Source organism: Aulonocara stuartgranti (genome assembly GCF_965226115.1).
Source record: "Aulonocara stuartgranti genome assembly, chromosome: 8".
In the NCBI taxonomy this organism is placed as follows: Eukaryota; Metazoa; Chordata; class Actinopteri; order Cichliformes; family Cichlidae; genus Aulonocara; species Aulonocara stuartgranti.
The window spans coordinates 10,991,082-11,012,184 of NC_138959.1; positions in this window are offsets into that span (position 1 = coordinate 10,991,082).

Sequence of the window (21,103 nt, forward strand, 5' to 3'; positions counted from 1 at the left end):
TCGTTATGCTTATTGTACACTGTGGTTGTAAAGGAATAAACATCATTAGCGACAATACTCGGGTAGGCTGTGCTGTTTAAAAAATGCTCAGTTTACACTAAGTGGCCAGGAAAATATCCCCCACACCATTACACCACCATACAAGGCATATACATATACAAGCTCCGACCCTCCAGATATCCATCTATCTGTCGTCCTTTTTTCCATTTCATTCTCTGACTCATTAAGATGGAGCTGATTGTGAAACCTGATCATGGAAGAAAGCATAAATCAAAGTGTACCTAAGAGTATCTGATGTATTACGTTTCTAGGCGCATCTCTTCGTGCAACCGCAGCTGTGGTACCGCATTCAAAATGTCTGGCAGTAATTCAAGACGAGGATGACTCATCTAACTGCCGTTCACTTCTCTGGGCACCGTCTCTTCGCTTTGCATTAGAAAATAAACTTGATAACAAATTTATTTAATTTTATTACCCACAGCCGGGAACACTGCTGTCTGGGTATTTGATTGGAAAGACGTAATTACAGTCAATAGAATTCCACTGATTGAGCTCCGCTTCGATATAATGAATGAAGAAAGGTTCACAGCAGAGGTGAGAGGCGGCTACATCCGAGACCCCGGGTGGTGAGCCTGTTGCCAGAGTGTGATTAATTCAACTGACTTCAAATACAAAATACAAACACACACAAAGAATGCTCAGAATATGCACAGCTGAGACATCAAAGGAATTACTTAATGATGAATGTGATCACGATCTGGGTATTTCGCAGTGGTCAACATTACCTTTAAAGGAATACTGGGTGGTTCCTACTATACAGACAAAACAAAAGGCAGTGACGGCCTTTGTCTTTACATTATGGCATAACTTTGATGATCACAGAATTGTTATTGTGAGGTTGTTAAGTCTTCAGATATAAACCAGACATGTTTTTTCCAAGTGTTGAAACGCCCATCTTCTCCTTCAGTCGAGCAGTTAATTTGGAACTCCCCATAAAAAGTCTTAACACAGCTGATTCTAATTTTAGCCAAACTATGATTCATCCTAATCTAAACTGCTTGCCACTGATTCCACTGTTACATGTTTGGCCACTATTCCAGTAGGAGGTACCCAAGGTTCACATGAGTCTACCGTGACACCGAGACCACAGTAAAATGAGAACACACCGCCACTCGTGGCCCCGAAATATGCCTATGAGTATTTGAAGGCTGCATAAGCCGCAGACAGAACCAGTCACCGCCGCCCTCTTGTCTCTTCAGGTCAACCAAAGAAGCTGGGCGCTAACTCGGTCAAAACCATGCACAAACTGATGTTTCATAAGGACTTGGCTTAGCCTGCAGACTGGCCACAACAGCTCCACACAAAGCCTCACTGTTTACAGTGTTTGGGACTGAGGTGAGCGAAGAGGAGGAGGCAGCAGGAAGGAGGAGGAGGAGGAGCGGGGAGAGGGATGTGGGCTCAGCTTGCACTGTTGGATGGAGAGAAGAAAAAAGAAAAACAAATGACCAGGAGAAACGGGACCATAATGGTGCCCACAGGAATTTGAGTCTCAGGCCTCAAAACACTGAAAGGTCATTCTGCATGTCCTACAAGAGGATTTAGACAGAGTTTATACGAGAAGTAAGTGCATGGCACATTTAGGAAACAGGAGGGGGAGGATAAATTAACCCAGTGCATATGGTGTTTGTTTCTTCAACAAAGGGATGGATGTACTGGGCTAAGTGCTGCTCAAACCCAAGGTGATGAATCAAAAGAAAAATGTGTTTGCATGTAGGGCCCTTTCAAAGGAGACTGGAAGCCTAAAGTATCAAACAGCGACTTGCAGTGACAAGGAGATGCAAGTCTGGAATGGGCAAGCTGCCACAGAAGCTCTCAGTGTCATAAAGGATACATCACAAGTTTAAGCATCGCAGTGGCACTCTGCAGCTGATGCAGCACCACGTCTCTGTAAACAGAGCTCTGCAAACATGAAATGTCACTTTTTAACTTCAGCGGTTTCTGCCAATGTCTCTCACGATGGAAGCCATCAAAGGTGCATTAAAGTGTTGTGAGAACTCACAGCGTCAGTGATAATGGTAGCATGGCGCAACACTGTGTAAAAAGGCGGCCCTTGGTCGCTGGAGGACAGAAAGCCTTTCCGTTCATTATCGGCCAGAGATGATATGAATCAGCAATGTTGCTCCTGCTCTTTGTCTGAGCTAATTTATCACTAAAAAGGATGTCACATTTCTTTTTATTAGCCAAGTCAGTGAATGTTGGCACGCCTTCAGTGCTGAGGAAAGGTCTTCAGCCATCAGGATAATCTCACAGTAAGGTCTGTCGAGACACAACATTGGCTAATCTCTTGAGTTAGATGCCTTCCTTATGTTTGAATGACCCCTACGCTTGTGTTACATGACTTAACAAAGAGCAAACATTCCTCTGAAAATGGTCAGGTACAAGGACTGGATTGAAAATTAATGAAAAAGCAACCGATGTCCAAAGAACTGTGAAAGACCTTCAGAAAGCCTGGCAAACTACTGCTCAAGGCTAATATAAAAATTACAACAAAGGAACCAAAATATAAAGAAATTACGTGCGGCTCAGGACTTCTAAAGCTAGCACTATAATTAATGTGCCTGACACGCATTTTACTGTAGTGGTTTGTCTGGAATCCTTTATTATTTTCCCCAGAATGTTACAAAACACCAGTTTTTTCTCGAGAAATTGTTTTTTTTTGTGTTCTTGTATTTTGTTTACCACAGTCTTTTGCCTGGTTAATGTAGGGATCACCGCAGAAGATTATCTGCCTCCATCTCACCCTATCCCTCACACCTTCTTCTCTCACACCAACCCTCTTTCTCACTAATCCCCCCTCTGTGGTCTTCCTCTTTCTCTCCTGCCTGGCTGTTCCATCTTTAATGTCCTTTCTCAAAATATGTTCACTATTCCTCATCTGCACGTGTCCTTTGAAAGACCTTCAGAAAGCCTGGGTAACTGTCAACTGTCAAAAGCAAGCGGAATATAAAGAAATCAGGGGTGGCTAAAACTTTGCACAGAACTGTATTAAAATAAGTACTGCATACACATTAAATGGCTTTCTGTCTAACTGATGAGTTTCAATCATAGTTCAGAGCCCTTGAGTTTTCACATTTTTAACGTGACTGATGATATAATATCTATCATGTTAGGTGTGAAACTACCAGCAGACTACATTTGCCAGGGTTTTCTAGCCACGTAGGATGTATAGCAAGCATTGACATCTCTAGCAGACAGAAGCAAAGCAAAGAGTGACACTTTAATTAAAAGTTTTATGCTTTTGCCCAAAAGCATTCCCTTTTGACACATGGTAGGTAGGAAGGAAATTACATATGCACACACACACACACACACACACACACACACACACACACACACACACACACACACACACACACACACACACACACACACACAGGGACAAATGATGAGAGCTTTTGATGTGACAGCAGAGTCTCCTCCCCGGTTTGTCAAAACGTGACAAAGTGTGTGACATTCCTTATACATGTGAGTGAATGTGTGGAACACCCTTTGAACACCACTCACACACAGGAAGTTGCCAGTTATTGTTAGACTGAAGCACATTCACATAATCTTTTATCCTCTGCTCCTTTCCTGTATTAAAATCAAATCCCTCACAGGGAAGCACTGATGAATAAAATCACACAGTCACACACAAAATTCTGTCATTACTGCTCCCTCGGACTTTTAACTTTAAATTCTGACTCATGCACCTCCAGAATTCAAAGGCATTCTGCAGGGCTTTGATCCTTAAGTGTCCTTCAGAATCCTGCTGAAGCTGCACATTCAGACCTCATGGTATGTTAGTTGCACACTGGCCCTCCACTGGGGGAATTCAAAACAGCCCCCTCTGCTTCATCCTTATACACGCCACAGCTCCATGCCTGGGGCTATCAGCATACCATAGACCTGGTGATGCTAGGGGAATATGCCATATCTGCTTGTCTTTATAGCAGTGTGGGGATGACCTCCCAATAATGTCACATATTGATTTATCTGGGATTACTCTCTGTTGTAGATTTTGCATTACCCAATGAGCAAGAACCAGTTGAAAAAAGAGCTAAACTAATATGATGCATTAACATTAATGTAATGTAACAATACAGCTCAAAACGGACTCACTTTTTTAGCCACCTACATGTGGTTCAGTGCTACGCATCCACCACCAATGGCCTTCTCAGACTGCCTTAATGCTTTTCTGCTGGAACTGCTTAGAACATGTCTAACTTGAAATCACTGACCTTTTTGTTAACTGCAATTTAATGGGGTGATTAGGTCTACTTCACTCTATTTTCCAAGTATACATCCATCTTCTTAAAAGTGTTGACATTCCAATAACCCTGCTTTTGAGCAGAGTCCTCTCAATGCGTGCTTGCTTACTACTGAAACACCAAACAAGCACACCCTTGAGATTTTGGCACCCCACTTTATGAATTCCATAAATTCAGTGCATTTATGATGGGCCTGCCTGGTGCTCTTAATGAGACTCGTGAAAACTTTGCCTGGTAACACTTTGACCTGCTGAGCATAGGAGAATACACAGTAGTTATTTGAGGGGTGATGTCACACCCAAGTGATAGGAGTTTTCCATGTCTGCTGGCCTTACGTAAGACTGAAAATATCACACCACGACCTAACAACGATAGAGCTGGTTTTTTTTTGGTTTTTAGCTTGGATAGCCCTCCCCAGAAGATGGAAAACAAAGATTTCTCTTTCAAACTAATGAAGTTCCACAAATCTGGAGTTTCTATATTAACAATCAGCCAAAAGTCCTCATCAAAGATCTCTGCAGTCCCAGTAGTAGGTTTTGAACCTTTAAACCTGGATCAACAATGAGCATTTTGCACTGCAAAAGGTAAGGACCTAATCCCCAAAATCTAACACAGTTTTTAGTTACTTTTAACCAAGACTACACCTAACTTTTGGTGCAGTAGTGCTCTTTAGTCACATCTTAATTCTTTATATTTTGCTAAGTAAATGAGGCACATGACCAAATGTGCATGGAAATACAGTATAAATGTCAAAAACGGAATTTGTACAATTTTAATGAACTTCAAAGTCAATATTTAATATGACAAATGACATCAACAGAGTCTGAACTCTCTTAGACAAGCTTTCTTGTCATTTCTATTTCAAGATGATCCCACGCTGCTTCAATAACTTTGAGGTCCGGACCTTGGGGAGGCCAATCAATGACTGACCTGGTCCAATTGTGTTTTCCAATCATGTCGTTGGTGCAAAAAAATACTATGTTATTCCTGTCAAACTGCGCTAGCTTTGGCATTTGCCACAAATTCAGGAACAAATTATGTTTTTTTTTTAAATTTGTGACACGCTACCAGTAACAAACTCCGTAAATTTATAATCTAAAATTCTCTAAATTTTAAAATCTCTAAAATTCTCAAAAAAATATGATTGCTTGAAAAGTCTGAAGAATTGAGGGATGGTTCAAATCAGCGGTCTCAAACCCCGCGGCCCGGAGTCGTTTGGTACGGGCCGCGAGAGTTGAGGCTCGGGTGTGAATTTATGGTTTTCAGGGTTTTTATGGTTATTTTTTTATTATTTTTATCGTTAACTCGGTTTCCCCGGGTGTTTTCCCGTGTGGTATGATTAAATCTTGGTACCGGTATTGGTTTTATTTTGTTATGTACCTTAAAGGCCAGCCCGTGAAAATATTGTCAGACGTGAACCGGTCTGTGGCGGAAAAAAAGGTTGGGGCTCTAAATGGCCCTTAACCATTTTCTGAATCCACTATTAACAGGAAACCACATGTGGATGCAACTAGTAAAAATGACCCTTGCCACCCAGAGGCTGTCTGACCAGCAGTTAGATTCACATGAAAAAAAATAAACAGCTACATTTAATCAAAAATGGTCCCTTAAACCAATTTTTAAGCCCTTGGTAGAATAATGAGAAATCAGACACCTAACAAGCTGAATCCTGCTCTGTTTCATATTGGCCAGTCACTTCCCCGCATTGTGGCCATTCACCTTTGTGACACAGTTCAGCGGTTTGTGTCGTCAGACAGGGCGGCTCTGTAATGCTTCATAATCAAGCTTATCTATCCAAGCGTGGAGAGCAGCTGGACTGAGCTGATATTAGTATGCTCTCGGTGTGGCTCAGTGACAGAAGCTGGAGCTCACTCTCCCTTCCTCTCTCCCTCTCATTGCGTGGTATCAGATGAAGAATTTCATGTGAGAGAGGGTAGAATGAAATGTGCTGGCGATCTGCAGCAAACTTAGATTGGCTTTGTAGCTTTTACTGTTTTGAAGTAACTGATGGTCAAAGCACACATCAGTCTAAGCTGGATAATACTGACCCTGACAGCTTGTTTGCAGAGGCAAAGGCGCTGTGATTCAGCAGAGGCCCAAAAGAAAAACTGGACCACAAGTTGGAGATAGATGTCAAATAAAAATGTGTGCTAGAATTTTTAAACTAGCCCCTGACAGTGAGTTCAGAAAAGCAAAGTGAGCTGCTGGTGTGGAGCCTTGCTGTAATCTGACAGACTGATGTGATAAAATCAGGCCAAGCAATTGCATCGTTGTACCTGGAAAAGCTTTTTCTCTCCTCTAAAAGGACAAAGGCTGCAATTAGCGTTAGTGATGACTGCCAACTGCTGACATGGCTTTGTATCACCCACCCATCGTGGCTCTGTTTGTACCGTTTTTTGAGGTGGGAATCATTAGCTTATCTCAGTATCATGTCTCCAACAGAGAACGCTGACCGTAGAGGCAGTTTGGGCTCCGGCAGGTGTTTTTTACCCAGTGGGGATTGGCTAGATGCAATTTTCTGTTTCAGAATTGGACTCTTTTTCAAGGTTGCTCTTCTACCACATACAGACTCCACTAAAAACATGAGAAATGCCTGGCAGCCAGGTACCCATTGTAACCACACTCGAACAAGGATCGAGACAACTCTCAGGTAATTATAGAAGGTAGAACTAATTTTAACCAAAGAAACAACCTTTGCTTCAATCTAACTTAGAAGTCAGTACTCATAGAGAAAGAAGATGTGGGTTAATTTGACTACAAACAAATATGGATAATGTAACATATATTATAAGTCATAATAATTTATAATTTACTTTCAACAGCTTACCAACTTTTAGAGATTCTTTACTTTTAGTTGACTATATTTTTCTTCTCAGTTCATAAATGAAATTGCATTTTATTTATTTATTTATTTAAATTTTGTGATTTTAAGTTTAGCTGAACTGACCTGTCCTACTTGCAGAAGTACCATGTAATGTAGGTTATTCCTAACCCCTTGCTAAGGTATCACCGAGGGCCTGTAGTGATGCGTAACACATGTGGACCGTGCTTTACAGATCCCTAAACAAAAGCAAACCGTCTTATTTTCCTGTGACGGGCAGCAAGGTGCAGAATGTGACTGCAGCCTTAGCTAGTAACAATAATTCATTTCTGAGTGCATCCACTCTGCAAATGATCTACATTCAGCGTACCCACTGGGGTCACTCTGCAGAACAAAGCATTCCTCTTCTTCCACTTTGTTAGGTACCCTTGTTCAGCTGCTTGTTAACTGCAGATGGTTGACAGCGTGCTATCTCTCTGGAAGAAAGGTGATTTAAGTGACTTTGAACGTGGCATGGTTGTTGGTGCCGGAGGAGCTGGTCTAAATGTTTCAGAAACTGCTGATTGTGCCAGTAGCCTTTAACGCCATGTGTTCTCCTCAGTAAGGATGAGAGAGAATGGGATATTTACACACAGTTTTTTTTTATTCTTACCATTTGAGTGCCAACTGCATTACAAAACCACACAGCGATCTGTGTCCTCCTCTGGTCCCTAATAAGGTGATATAAGTCAGGTGTGCCTCTTTCCTCAGCTGCCACTATTCCCCAAACCACACCACTCCATCTATCCATCGTCCAGCTGAGCCAGAAGGGCAGGCCATCTACCAGTCAGGGGGCTGGTGGATCGATCCCCAGCACCTTCATTCCACATGTCCTTGGGCAAGATGCTGAACTTTGAGCTTTAAAAACTACACAGGCATAGAAAAGAAGTGCTGTATAAATATGTTTCTGATTAAATGAATTCAACTTGTGGTATGATGTGCTTTGAGTGCTCAAGTTGAGTAAAAAGGTGTTATATAAGTGCCAGTCTATTTCGTAGAAAGGTGTGCCTAATAAACTGTCTGTTGAGTATTTATATACTGTGTAATCATACACAAAATACAGACTCAGCAGGAGTAATAATTTAAACACTTTATTTAAGTAAAAATGAGTTTGGTGACATAAAAGTGCCTCCAATGCTGGAAAACTAAGTACATATTCTATTATCTGGCAGAGAAGAGAGGGGAAAAACAGAGTTTACACAGGGGAAACAGTCAGGTACAGGTGAAACACCTTAGGATGGAGACACCAGAAAGTAGGGTTGAGATCACCTTGAAATAAGATAATCATGATGTCATTGCACGCTGTGTTCCTCACATCCTTCTGCATCTTTTGGAAAGCTAGCAACATTTTATAGCTCTCAATATTAGACTCAGGGGTTGTTTCTGGAAATAAAAACATAGCGGCCAAATGGCCTTCTGTGCAGATGTCGTGGATTTGTTCAAAATACCCTCTTTTTAAAAAATGTATTTATTTATTCTGATCCTTTTAAGCACCACAAGGCAAGTATGAATGGGCCTGGATCTGTTATATTCAAGACAATGGAGCCATTTCTACCTTCAAAACTGTCCATCTGATACCAAATCAATGCGGATGGATAAACAGAGCAACAGTTCAGGGAATAAATATGCAAATTTGGTTTGAGGGAAATTGTCACTTTAACAGTTAAGCTCCAGCATCCATCATGGTGGGAATAAATTACACATTACGATGTTTACAAGTTCAGTGTTTCTTTTCCACTGTAAGGCTGAAAGAAAGACAATTACGATATGGGGAATAATTCCCCACATAATCTCTCTCGTAAAAACACCCCTCCTGGTAAACTTACTCATTTACTCACATGACAAAATAGCCGGTTAGATTTTTATAACGCATTTTTCTGAATTCACACAGGGTCATAAGAATTTGATTGCCCTTTATTGTCTTGAATATTGCAGTAAATGTGCATGGACTTAAGAACAAGTTTACTATTGTGTCACACAAGGTGCACTTTCAACTTGGGCCGCTGAGAGCCGGGAGCAAAAAAACACCCAAAGAGCCAGAATGGCCCAATACAGTGGATATGCTATGGTGTTTTTTTTTGCCTCTCTTCTTGTCCATCCATTAACAGTGAATTCATTGGTTGCCAAGTTGAGAGTGAACTCCGGATAGGTAACAGGTAATGTTATCCACCTTGACATTTCCCCAGTTAAATGTAATCTCTGGAATTTAAGCCACATTTCTTCAGAGAGACACACTCTGACACACTATTGCTTTTCTCTTCCTTTGTATCGATTTGTTTTGTATCAAAGAGCAGTGAAGGCAGGGATAGAGAAGGGAGAGAAACGCCGTGGCAGAAGCACAGCTCTTCTAAAATGTGTTTTCACTATGTTAGATCAGGCTTTGTGGTGACAAAACATAAATGGACTGCATTTATAGTGCTCTCATCTCATAAAGGATGTGGCTGCATGAACATCACTGTATGCCACTGCAAACTACAGATATGGAAAAAAAACATAACATGATGAAAAGCCTGTCATTCACTTTTTCCCCATGAAAAGTGAAGAACATCTTTCACACCTACACCTATATGTATATATATATACAGAGGGCTGCACCAGCTAAAGGAAGTGTTGGCATTTTTAATGTGCAATCTGTGTAGAAGTCTTCCTGGAGTGTTTCTTATTTCGTCGTTTTTAAAATAAACCTCAGATAGCACAGGAATAGAAGAAATATAAGTACAAAGAACTTGCCAAGGTCCTTGGAGGGAGGGAGAAAAGAAAGCTGCCAAGCTTGTGTGGGCAGCATTAGAGCAACATCCATCCCTGGTGAGGGGTGGAAGAAGGGGAGGGAGGAACGGACCACAGAGGACCCCAGCTCTTTGTTGGGATCTGAAAGATGGACAATGCTGCTACTGTGTGCCGAGAGAAGGAGCCATGCTGCTGCTGGTTCCATAATACTGTCAAAGCTTGTCACAATTATGCCACTCTTTTATTATGTTCTATCGTTTTTTCTAATTCACCCCTGCTTCACTTCCTTTTTGCCTTTCTCCCCTCCACTCTCTCAGCCTTTTGCTTAAACCTCACCTTTCATAGTAATGATTTCATGTAGCGCTTGCTTGTGACCTCCTGCAGTAAGCCACAAATGGCATCTGCAAATGATCCAATCATGCCACTGTGCTTAAGGTGGTGGCGTGATTGTAAATGTTAAAGTGAATAAGTAATGTCTCTAATTTTACACCAGCTGGACTGCAGATGTGAGATTTGTGATAAGTGACACATGGAGAAATTTAAAGGACTCAACCAGTTTGCTATCACTGTGTAAGAATTGACTTGGACTTATCTCAAATGAGATGTTTGATTTGGATTTGCCTTTCACAGTAAAATTTGGCTTGCAATCTCAAGGGTTGGTCTGGACCTGTCACACATGGCCATTTGTTTAAATTTTCCTGATGCATTCCAAATATCACTCAATAAAAGTTTGGACACAGGAATGGGACTTCCACCCGTCCACCGCATTCACAAGTCCAACATGATGAGAATCTCTGTCAGCCTCTGTGAACTCCCTACTTCATCTTAAAAAGAAAGCACTACCTTGTTGCACTACTGGGAAGGCAGATCTCTAACTATTTTTAGCTGATCTCTTCCTCACAAGGAGTCACCACAGCAGGTAGCTCTGCATGTTTGATTTGGCAGATTTGTTCACCAGATGCCCTTCCTGAACCAACCCCAAAGCACTCAGATTTAAATCATGGAGCTTTTGCTTGTTAGGCAAATGAGCAAACGATATACTTTGGAGCCACTGAGAGTCAGATCACTAAATTAACCCAAATGTTTTTAAAAAAAATTCGCATTACACTGATAGGAGTTCCTCAGCCATGCCATGAATCTCACAGTACACAGTTTCTGTGCTGATGTTAATGCCAGAGGAGGTTTGGAGCTCTGTGGTTACTGAGTTAGCAAAGCATTGGTGAATTCTATGCTTTATGCAATCATATACTGTGATTCTTAAATGCTTTGCAACAGTATCCCTTACAGGTCATTGTGGAACTGCTAGGAGGGGTTGTGTGATTTTGAGGTTTTTCTTCTGTTATTGTAGGGTTTTTACCTTACAATATAAAGTGCATTTAGGTTGTTGTAGTCATTTGGCACTATTTAAATTTAATTGATTCAAAAATTAAGAAACTGAACGGCTCATTTTGTTTGTCTACAGAGTGTAAGTGGTGATGGACTTGGCTAAATGGATATTTCTGTCCGTTTGCCTGACCTTTTACCAGACCTTAAATCAAAATGGTAAAACTTGACTTGGACTCATCTCAGTCTAAAATTGCATTATGTCGACATTTTGCTTAGTGTTATTGAAGGAGTTAGAATTGGAGTTGATTGGAGTAGTCTGCTGTGTCCGACAGTGTAGCAATCAGATCTGTTGTCTGAAGGCCAAAAAATACCAAACAGATTTACTTTTACAAGTGGACCATTACAGCATTCGCTATCCGGTCGTTAAGTCTGACGTCACTAGCTGTGTCTGGGCCTAAACTCCGCTGCAGGTCCATATGTCAAACGATCACTATGGCATTACTGAGAGTTGAAAAACTGTCTAAAGTCTTTCATCTTTAATAAAATGATCAGTGTTCTGCTCTACCAGGTGTAACAATTGAGTTTAACATCCAGGCCTCCATGAAAACGGAATTTATGACATTTAACGGAGTTAGAAGTTAGCAGGAAGTTAGCTCACTAGCTTCCATCTAAATACAATATAGCATGTCCTGACTGCAGGGTTTTGGAAACAAATTAAAACGTACAGCTCTGTTATCACTTCCAACATAAATGAAGACAGAAAACTAAACAGCAGTGACGTTTGTAGGGTTACTGAAGTTTGGCTAGCTGGTATATAATGATGTGCTACGTGACCGCTAGTGACACAGCTATGTTAGCTATAAACAAGCTAACTTTTTTTCCACTCGATAAAAGTTAACGTGAGTGTTCTCGGTGGTCTGGAACAAATGTAATCGCATGGCAGGATGCTGTAAAAGGACCAAACTTCAGCCAGGAGAACAACTGAGATAATCCATCCACAATACGAGGTTAGTATTTCATATACTGCTGCATGGGCTGGGCTGTAGTTACATCCTAAGGTTTTAAAAACTGAGCTTAAATAAATGATTAGTGGTAATAAAAGCCGAGGGAGGTCAACAGTAATCACTGACTGTTTTAGGAGCTTTTTGAGATTAAATAGAAGAAAATACAAAACATTAAACATGTTAACAGCACAAAAGCCATATTAAACGCAGACTACTTTAGGCCCGGAAGCAGGATTCGTCACGTCATCACTTAACGACCGGATAGTGGTCCACTTGATAGTCATATTTTTTAGAACTTTATTAGGATTTTTTATTTTGAGCAGAGAATAGAAAAGAAAAAAAGAAAGAAAATATAGCTGGAGGGACAAGTAAACAGACCGATAGGGACAGAGAGAAAGGCAGAAAAAAACATGAGAAGCTGTTTCAACACCAGCAAAAACCAAAACCAAACTTGTCTTGACTAACTTAACCTGGTGTTGTAAGTGCTCGATGACATTAAACTGGACTTCTCAGTAAAGTTTGCAAATAACTCTTGCAGCAGAGGCTCAGGGCTTGATTTGGACATCTCATTGTGATTTTCTCTAACAGATTTTAAAGGGCCACAGAGTTGTGTGCATTGTAATAGTGCCCAGCCGGTGGCTGCCTCCACCCCAAACACGGCAATGATTGTCTGAAGAGACCTGCTAACAAGAGGAAAAACTGAAATAACACGAACACGGTATAAAATGTGGTGGTAGTGGTGCTTGTGCTTTCAGACTCACTTGAAGTACGCATGAAAAAACGCTGCATAAAACGCTTCACGTAAATGTAGAGGCAGCCAGCTGTGGAATATTGCAGCCGTAAAGTGGAGAGGTTTTTTTTTTTTTACTGAACAAAGCCAGGACAACCGCAGAGGAGACCGTGTGGTGCTTATGTTTTATTTCAAGAAACTTTAGGGAACAACCCTTGACTCATATTCAGCATACTATAAAATGTGAATAGCTTTCCAAAAGATGCAAATGGATTTGAGGAAGGCTCAGAATACGTATGATTGTGCATTTCAGTGGTATTGTGTATACATATATATATGAGAGCAGAGGAGAGAGAGGATAATTAACGCAGCAAGACTAATGATTTGTATCGCTAGGCTGCAATCTAAAAAATAGGGCGCATTTAATTGAGTTACTGAAATGAATGCCATTTGCAGTTTGCAGGATATTGATTTTTTTTCTTTCTTTTTTTTTGCTGCTGTATTCAAAGCAAGTGGCTGTTGTTTCAAACAAATTTGAACAGGGAATGAAGTTGTTTCTTTCGTGAATCTGCTCTATTCACCATGTAAATGCAGCTTGAGGCAAACAGTTTATTTTGATGAGACAGGGTGAAAAGAAAAACGTGGGTGAATGAAAGGTCGAGAACAAAGTCTGAAGTTTGCAGAGAGCGTCAGCTGCAGCCAACTTCCCTCAGTTTTGTGTCTTTTCTTTATGTAAGACTTGAATTTTGCTCAACGAGCACTTGTGCAACTTATTTTCGTTCTCTGTCATGCTAGTGGAATTTGTGCTCTCTTCAGATGCCTCAGGACATGAATATTGCATTTAGTTCGACCCTAAACACTGACATTATTTATAAAGGCAATCATCAGCAGCCGTGAAGTGAACCCTGTCTGCCTGCACCAAATAGCTGACTTCAAGGACTGTCTTTGTCGCATAATAAAGCAGGGATTCAAAACCACACACCAGTATACATGTTCTTCATTTTTGTAATATATATATATATATATATATATATATATATATATATATATATATATAATATCAAACTTCCTTGGTGCTTAAACATTTCCATAATGTCCATTATTATGTCCCACTTTGCGGTTGCTTCTCTCCTCAGCAATTTGATAGAGAGCCTGTGTCGTCTTTTACCCCAGGTATCTTCATTGTGTGGTTGATGAGGCTGTCAAAGACAGTGTCTGGCCAAGTGATGAGATATGACAGGAGTGAAGACTTGCCTCACTAGGTCTCACCTGCAGCTGCTGGCAAAGTCAGGATGTGTGCGTGTGTGTGTCTCACATGTGTGTTTGTCTGTATTATAAAAACCCCTGGTGCTCATTTTCAGTTATACCCTCAAAATGGCTGTGGAAAACCCTCACTGGGCTTCAGTCACAGCCAAATAATTTGCACTCAGTTGGTAGTCGAAATGCAGTCAGTAAGTATACAGGCATACACACTTTTTGCTGTTGTGTTGTCTCTGGGATCTATCACATTAGATTAGACACAATATGATATGCACAGAAAAGGGATTCCAGTAGTTTATTACACAAATTCATTAACAAATGGCTTGCTTGACTCTGAAGACAGCTCCCCTGTATTGCTGCTACTGCTACATGTTTGACTGATACAATATTGTGCAAAAGTGTGAGAAGCCCATGTTGTGTCTACATGTTACATAATTTTTTACTAGTTACTATTTGTTACTAGCACTCTTTAGGCAAATCTATGAAAATTTCCAAAGGATAACACAGTTTAACAGGCATAAAAAATGTATTTTTCCACCAATAAGGTGATTTGCAAAGAGCTATTAACTTAAACTTGGTATAATGCTGCATGAGGTGCAGTGTGGCGTTAAAAAGAATTGAGAAAACTGGATAAGTGGAAGACAAGAGAAGTGGCAGGTGTGAAACTATCTACAGCAGATGGACATTATCTGAAAGTCCTACAGGACCTGAGAGGTTCATCTACTGTTCACTGAAGTGTCTTAAGAAATGGTTTCGGTGGCTGTCAAGAAGTCATTCATAAGGAAGGAAAGCAGGGAGAAAGGTATGCTGAGGTATGCAAAATTACACAAAAACTGGGCAACACAAAATATGCGGCAACATTGTAAATTTAGAGCCGGTCTACTGGAAAAACAATGTAACGCCACCATTTCTAACCCCAAGCATTTTTTATGTTTAATGTTCTGTTAAAACATTTTCATATCACTGCATTTTGGAATTACCAATTACCAGTACTAATAAAAACACAAAAACGCGTGTGAGAATTTCCAACAACTGTTATTATCTGCTTAGATATCACCATCAAATCTTGGATACCTCACAGTGGAATCTGAAGTCGGGAATTTCATTTTCAATACCACATGAAATTGCAATATCAATAACAGCTTTAAAAAAGTGAGTAGAAAAGGTAATGCAGCTGAATCTACAAGTATCAGCTTCTTGACCAGTTCCATCAACTAGATCACCGTTATATTTTCTGCCCTGTATGGTAGATTATAGCCAGAAATACAGAAAATTTGTTCCTGTCCAAATTCTAACACTGTATGTCTAAGTAGGTCAAGAGAAAATGAATAGGAGAGTTGGGGAGGGTGGCTGGTGTGAAGTGATAAACAGAGGAGAGTTCAGCTCAGTATGAGTCATCATGGGTGGTGAGGTGGTGGGCAAACAGCTTTCCTGTGTCAATAATGAAGGAGGGACTCTGTGAAGAGCAGAGCCATCACAAGGCAAACTGTGGATTATCAACTCACAGCAGCTCACAAATGACAAGGAAGATGCATGTATGTACATTCACACATTTGAGGAAGGTGCCCAGTGAATTTCCTTCGAAACGATGCACGACACAGAGACAGCATAAAAGTGTCTGGCTCAGACCTCTGTGCTGACTTCAGGTCATTAAGGTGTCACATTAGATTTCACTCTAAATGGCCCAGCAGGGCTGAACTCCTTCCCTAATGAGCATCTGCACCACTGTCAGCGCCACGGTACATGTTTGATGGAAAACACTGTAATGCATTATTCTGTTCAAATGAAAAACAACAAACAATGTGAAGAAGAAGAAGAAGAAGAAGGGAAAAAAAAGTGGAGGACACCCAATCAGGCGCTGCACATCCAAAGCATGAATAAAACATGAGCAGCAGAGCAGGACGGTTTTGCATTATGTCTCTCTGTGGACATTTTTTTTTTTTACTGTACACTGAAAAACTCTTCCAGGCAGTAGGTGATAATGCACAGTGGGAAACTTTATGAACAGTTCACTTTTGCTCTCCACATATTCTGCAACACACGCAGAGCTATAGTTAGACACAAGTTTGGAAACTCTAATGGGGGATTAAATGACTGCACTGTCGAAGTTTGGTTTTCTATGACCTCCACTATTCATTCTTTAAGGCTCTGGAAAGCTATTTTCTCAATCAGCATCTTAATATGACTAATACGATCCAATTTCATGTGACATCCTCATTATATTCCCAGTGGCCTGATTTGGATGTGACTTACCTGATCTGTGTTCAACTCCTAAACATTTCCTGCTTGTTTAGTCATGAATAGTTACCTTATACTGGATTTAGAATATTATATTTTACTGAATATAAGCTTTATAGATCTGCATAGGCTTTTCTGTAAATGATCATGGCCCAACATGGTTGCACAATTATGTTACACAAACCCACAAACATGCTGCAAACCAGTTTAATAATATGTTATTTTTATAATGCAACATAACACCATTATTTTTTTTTGCCTGTAGGTACAATTCATATGTAGATTAGTATGTGGCTGACTGTCAAATGTCTTTTATGTAATAAAACTACACTAACTTTCCTCTCCAAATATTTGGTATCCTATCATACTCTGTAGTTTTACCAAACAGTGGGTCTCCCACACTGCACTGACTGACTCTCAAACAATAAATGCTCTTAATGAAAATAGTTCTGACAGTGTAATATCAATAAATCCTGTAAGTAATTGGTCTGATAGACATTGTGCTAGTCTTGCCAGACCAGAGGGATAAACTGAAAGAAGTAAAAAAAAAGTCAGGTTCTCTGCCTTGACGAAACCTAAGATCCAAGTCAGACATACGGTGGATGAGCTTGAGCTAAGATGAAACCACCTGTAAAGCATTTATATTTACATGTATGGAGGAGCAGAGGGTTTCCCAGATGGCACAGAACTCATGGAGAGACATTCTGCAGCTCTCAGACAACCGTGCTGCAACAGTGAGTATAAATGGATGTAGCTGTGTGATGATGTCACCATCGGTGAATGAAGCAACCAATGCAGTGAGGATAAATGCGCCATTAAGCCAGGCTTTCTGCTTCACACTTATTGCGTACTCACGAGTTTCACACATCATAGACTTTTTCTGCACAAAATTATCTTCCTCCAATCAGAGAGGCTGTCAGTTGATGATAATAAAATAGTTATAAGAATCTATAAAGAACATAAAAATGTGACAGTAAAAGGAAACATTGTTGCAAATGGGATGAGAGACTAAAGTTGAAGGAAATTTTAATCTGCTTATTTCTAATATTATAGCTGCACATTTGGACTTTGAAACCTTAAACTGGATGTATTTAAACATTAAAAGTTACTGTATCATAGTCTAATAAAATAATATGGAAATTGTTTGCTAATAGTTTGTGGTGAAATCAAACTAATATATATATATATATATATATATATATATATATATATATATATATATATATATATATATATATATATATATATATATATAAAATCTGTGCTGTAGCAGTTACAGTTCCAGCAGTGTAAAACAAGTTATCCGCAGATTTAAACCAAGTATAAATGCTATGATACACAGTTTGTCCAGCAGTAACTTTACATTTAGGTGTCATTCAGTGGTTTTACTATGGTAAATGGAGATTCGTGACATCTTAATAAAAGAACCACCATCACATTGTGAAAGATCTGCGTGTAGCTGTGGCCTCTGGGTGCTGTCCTGATTGTCCAGCTCTCTGAAGGTGCCACGATTCTACCTGTATTTTTCCTCAAGCACTGTAAAAACTGTGAGAACGTTCTTGTTCCACTCAGCTCGCCTCTACCTTGGTGACAGGCCAAGCCAGAGTTTACATCTATGAGAGGCCCCAACGTTTTCATATTACAAGATCAGAAATTCCTGAGGGGTTGGTGCACAGTGCTCTGACTGTTTGGTGCTCCTGCCAAGTCCTTAGTAACAGACAAGCCTATATTTAGCCAGGTTTTATGGGGTGTTGGAAAGTGCTTAAAATAGTTTGGAGGGAGACACTTCTACAATGCTACCCCACAAGGGTCTATCACACTCGGGAATATCAAACTCTGCAAACACAGCTCTTATTTTGCTGTGATTCTTGGCACTTGAACATGAACGTGATTGTTTACCTTTCTGTCTGAGGCAACAGTGAAGGCCTCCAAAAACTTAAGTGAAAAGTCTTTAAAACTCAATGAATCATTTAGTCTGTCAGGGCTTTCAAATAGAATTTTCCCTGCACGGTTAATCTGTGGCTGTGGGATAAACTCAAGCTAAAATGCAGTTGATTTCCAATGCAGCCTTGACCCTGTCTTCTTATCTGACAGTTTCAGTCCTCCAACCTCCATCCTGGGGGAAACCTGCAGTTTTCAAGAAAAATTCTGATACCACAAGAGCTCCATACCTACAGGAAACAATGACTGACAGTCTTCAACATCAAAGGTTTAACCTCTTGTCAGTTTGATGCAAGAGTTTCAGAGACACAAGCAGAGGAATATCAAAACTCCAGAGTCTCCAGCCTGAAGTGCAGATACAAATACATGAATGATCTCACATGTGCAGTACAGAGATTCACAGCTCTGATAGAGTTCAACTAAACACACACACACACTCACTCACTCACACAATCGCACACATACAGAGACTCGCAGCTCCAATTGATTTCAGCTATCGTTCTACATTTTACATGAGACTTTGAAAAGCCTGCACAATCGAAGGCTCAAAGGGAATTATAATATCATGAAAGACATGTGGGCTGTACCTTCGACAAAATATGTATCTGATGTATTTTTAACTCTGACTCATAACTCTGAAAAGTTTTGTTTGAAAGTTGGCAGAAATATAGTATTGTCGCCCTGCTCCAGAGTGATTCCATGAATATGTTTATGGCCTGGGATTAAGTGATAATGAAGTGTTACGTACAATGCTGTGCAAAGTAGGCCTGATGCAAAAGATGTTGGAACTTGCAAGCGATGGAGCAACAAAGTGCAGCTCAGACTCAGAAGAGTGCTGATATGATTATGTGGCATCCTCAGTTAAACCAGCAGTATGAGTCAATAACTGACATTCCCTCTATTGTAAACACAGCAGGATATCACCACTATATTAAGCCTGAATTTCATGGAGCCTGTTTGGATTATGCCTTCTCTGTTGATATTACAGATACATATCCCAGCTGAATTTTCCACTAGTGGACAGAAAAATGAAGCCAATCCATGCATGTGCTATTTAGTTCAAATTCACTCCAGTCCACTGATCCAAGCCTAAATAGAAAGTCGCTCCCAGTCTGAGGATGGCACCCGTAACCTTACAGGAAACCCAGGGTTAGAAAACAAATTCTTCAGATGCTTAGCTATAATTTTAAAATGTGCATAAAACCGCAGCGAGTAAACAATTCTGTCTGTGAATTGTTTTTCGACCTGCAGGAACTACGAGGATGTGAAATTCAGTGTGCAAAGATATTGGGAGCAGAAAGGTGGAATGGTCTTTTTTTTTTCCGGGGCTCAGAGTGGGCTTGGTGGTCTGGTCTTGTGACCCTTCTGTGTGATGGTGTTAGAGGACATTTCAGACAGCACCTAATATCTTGCAAGCTGGAACAAGTTCCCAGAGAGTTTTTGGCTTGTTCACTGTGCTGTTGACAGCAAAGCCAGTGCCCTGATTGCCTCCCTCCCTCCGCTCTTTGGACCTGAATAGCTATTCCAGTGAAGCACCGAGACGTTGATTATGCAGAGCAATGCGTGCTGGGAGAGGACCAATTACTCTGATGTGCCTTTTCATGTTTGCACATTGTTGAGAAGCACATCGGCTGGTGTCCCAGGGGCACACACAACAGTACACGTCTGAAGAGGCAATGCCAGCAGCCGTGATGGTGGGCGCAGTCATAATTGTCACAGGAAACATCATGAATATAAATATACAAAGAGAATATGCCAGTGAAAAGCTCTTTATTGGTTTCAGGCAATAACAAAAGGGAAATTAAGTCTAAAACTATTTATTGCATCAGGAAGAAAACTAGGTCTACACACACAATACAGACAAATAAATGGCAGTATAGACATTTAATATTAAGGTGCTAGAAACATTCATCACAGATTTTGGTTCATAGTAACATGACAGCATCACACAGTTGCTGCAGATTTGTTGGCTGCACATTGATGATCCTACATCCTACCACATCCTAAAGGTGCTCTGTTGGATTGAGATCTGGCGACTGCCAAAGTCGTTTGAGTACAATGAAGTCAATGAACTCATTGTTCAAGCAAGTCTTAGATGATCTGAGCTTTGGCCAGTTATCTTGCTTATGGTAATAAGGGAATAGACATGATCTGCAACAATACTCCCAGGTAGAATATGGTGTTTAAATTAGGTGCAGTAGGGGGCCAAAGTGTGCCAAGAAAATATCCTCCACACCATTACGCCAAAAGTAGGCAGAACTAGTGATTCAAGGCAGGATGGATTTCATGCTTTCATGTTGTTTACTCTAAATTCTGAACTGAAATATGCTGCAGGACATGAGACAGCAAATGTTTTTCCAGACTTCCTTTGACCAGTTTTGGTGAGCCTGTGCAAACTGTAGCCTTAGGGCAAGGCAAGGCAAGGCAAGTTTATTTGTATAGCACAATTCAACAACAAGGTGATTCAAAGTGCTTTACAGAGACATTAGAAACAAGAACAAATAAAAAGCATGATTTAAAATAGATTAAAACAAGCAAATAAACTAACTAACTAATTAACAAACAAACAAACAAACAAACAACAGTATATAAAATCAAAACAGATAAAATCAGAACAGTAGATAAAATCAGTAGTTAAAATGTTAGTTTTGAAATTTAAGCTTAAAAGTGTGGATTTGGAGCTTTATTCAAATGCAGCTGAGAACAG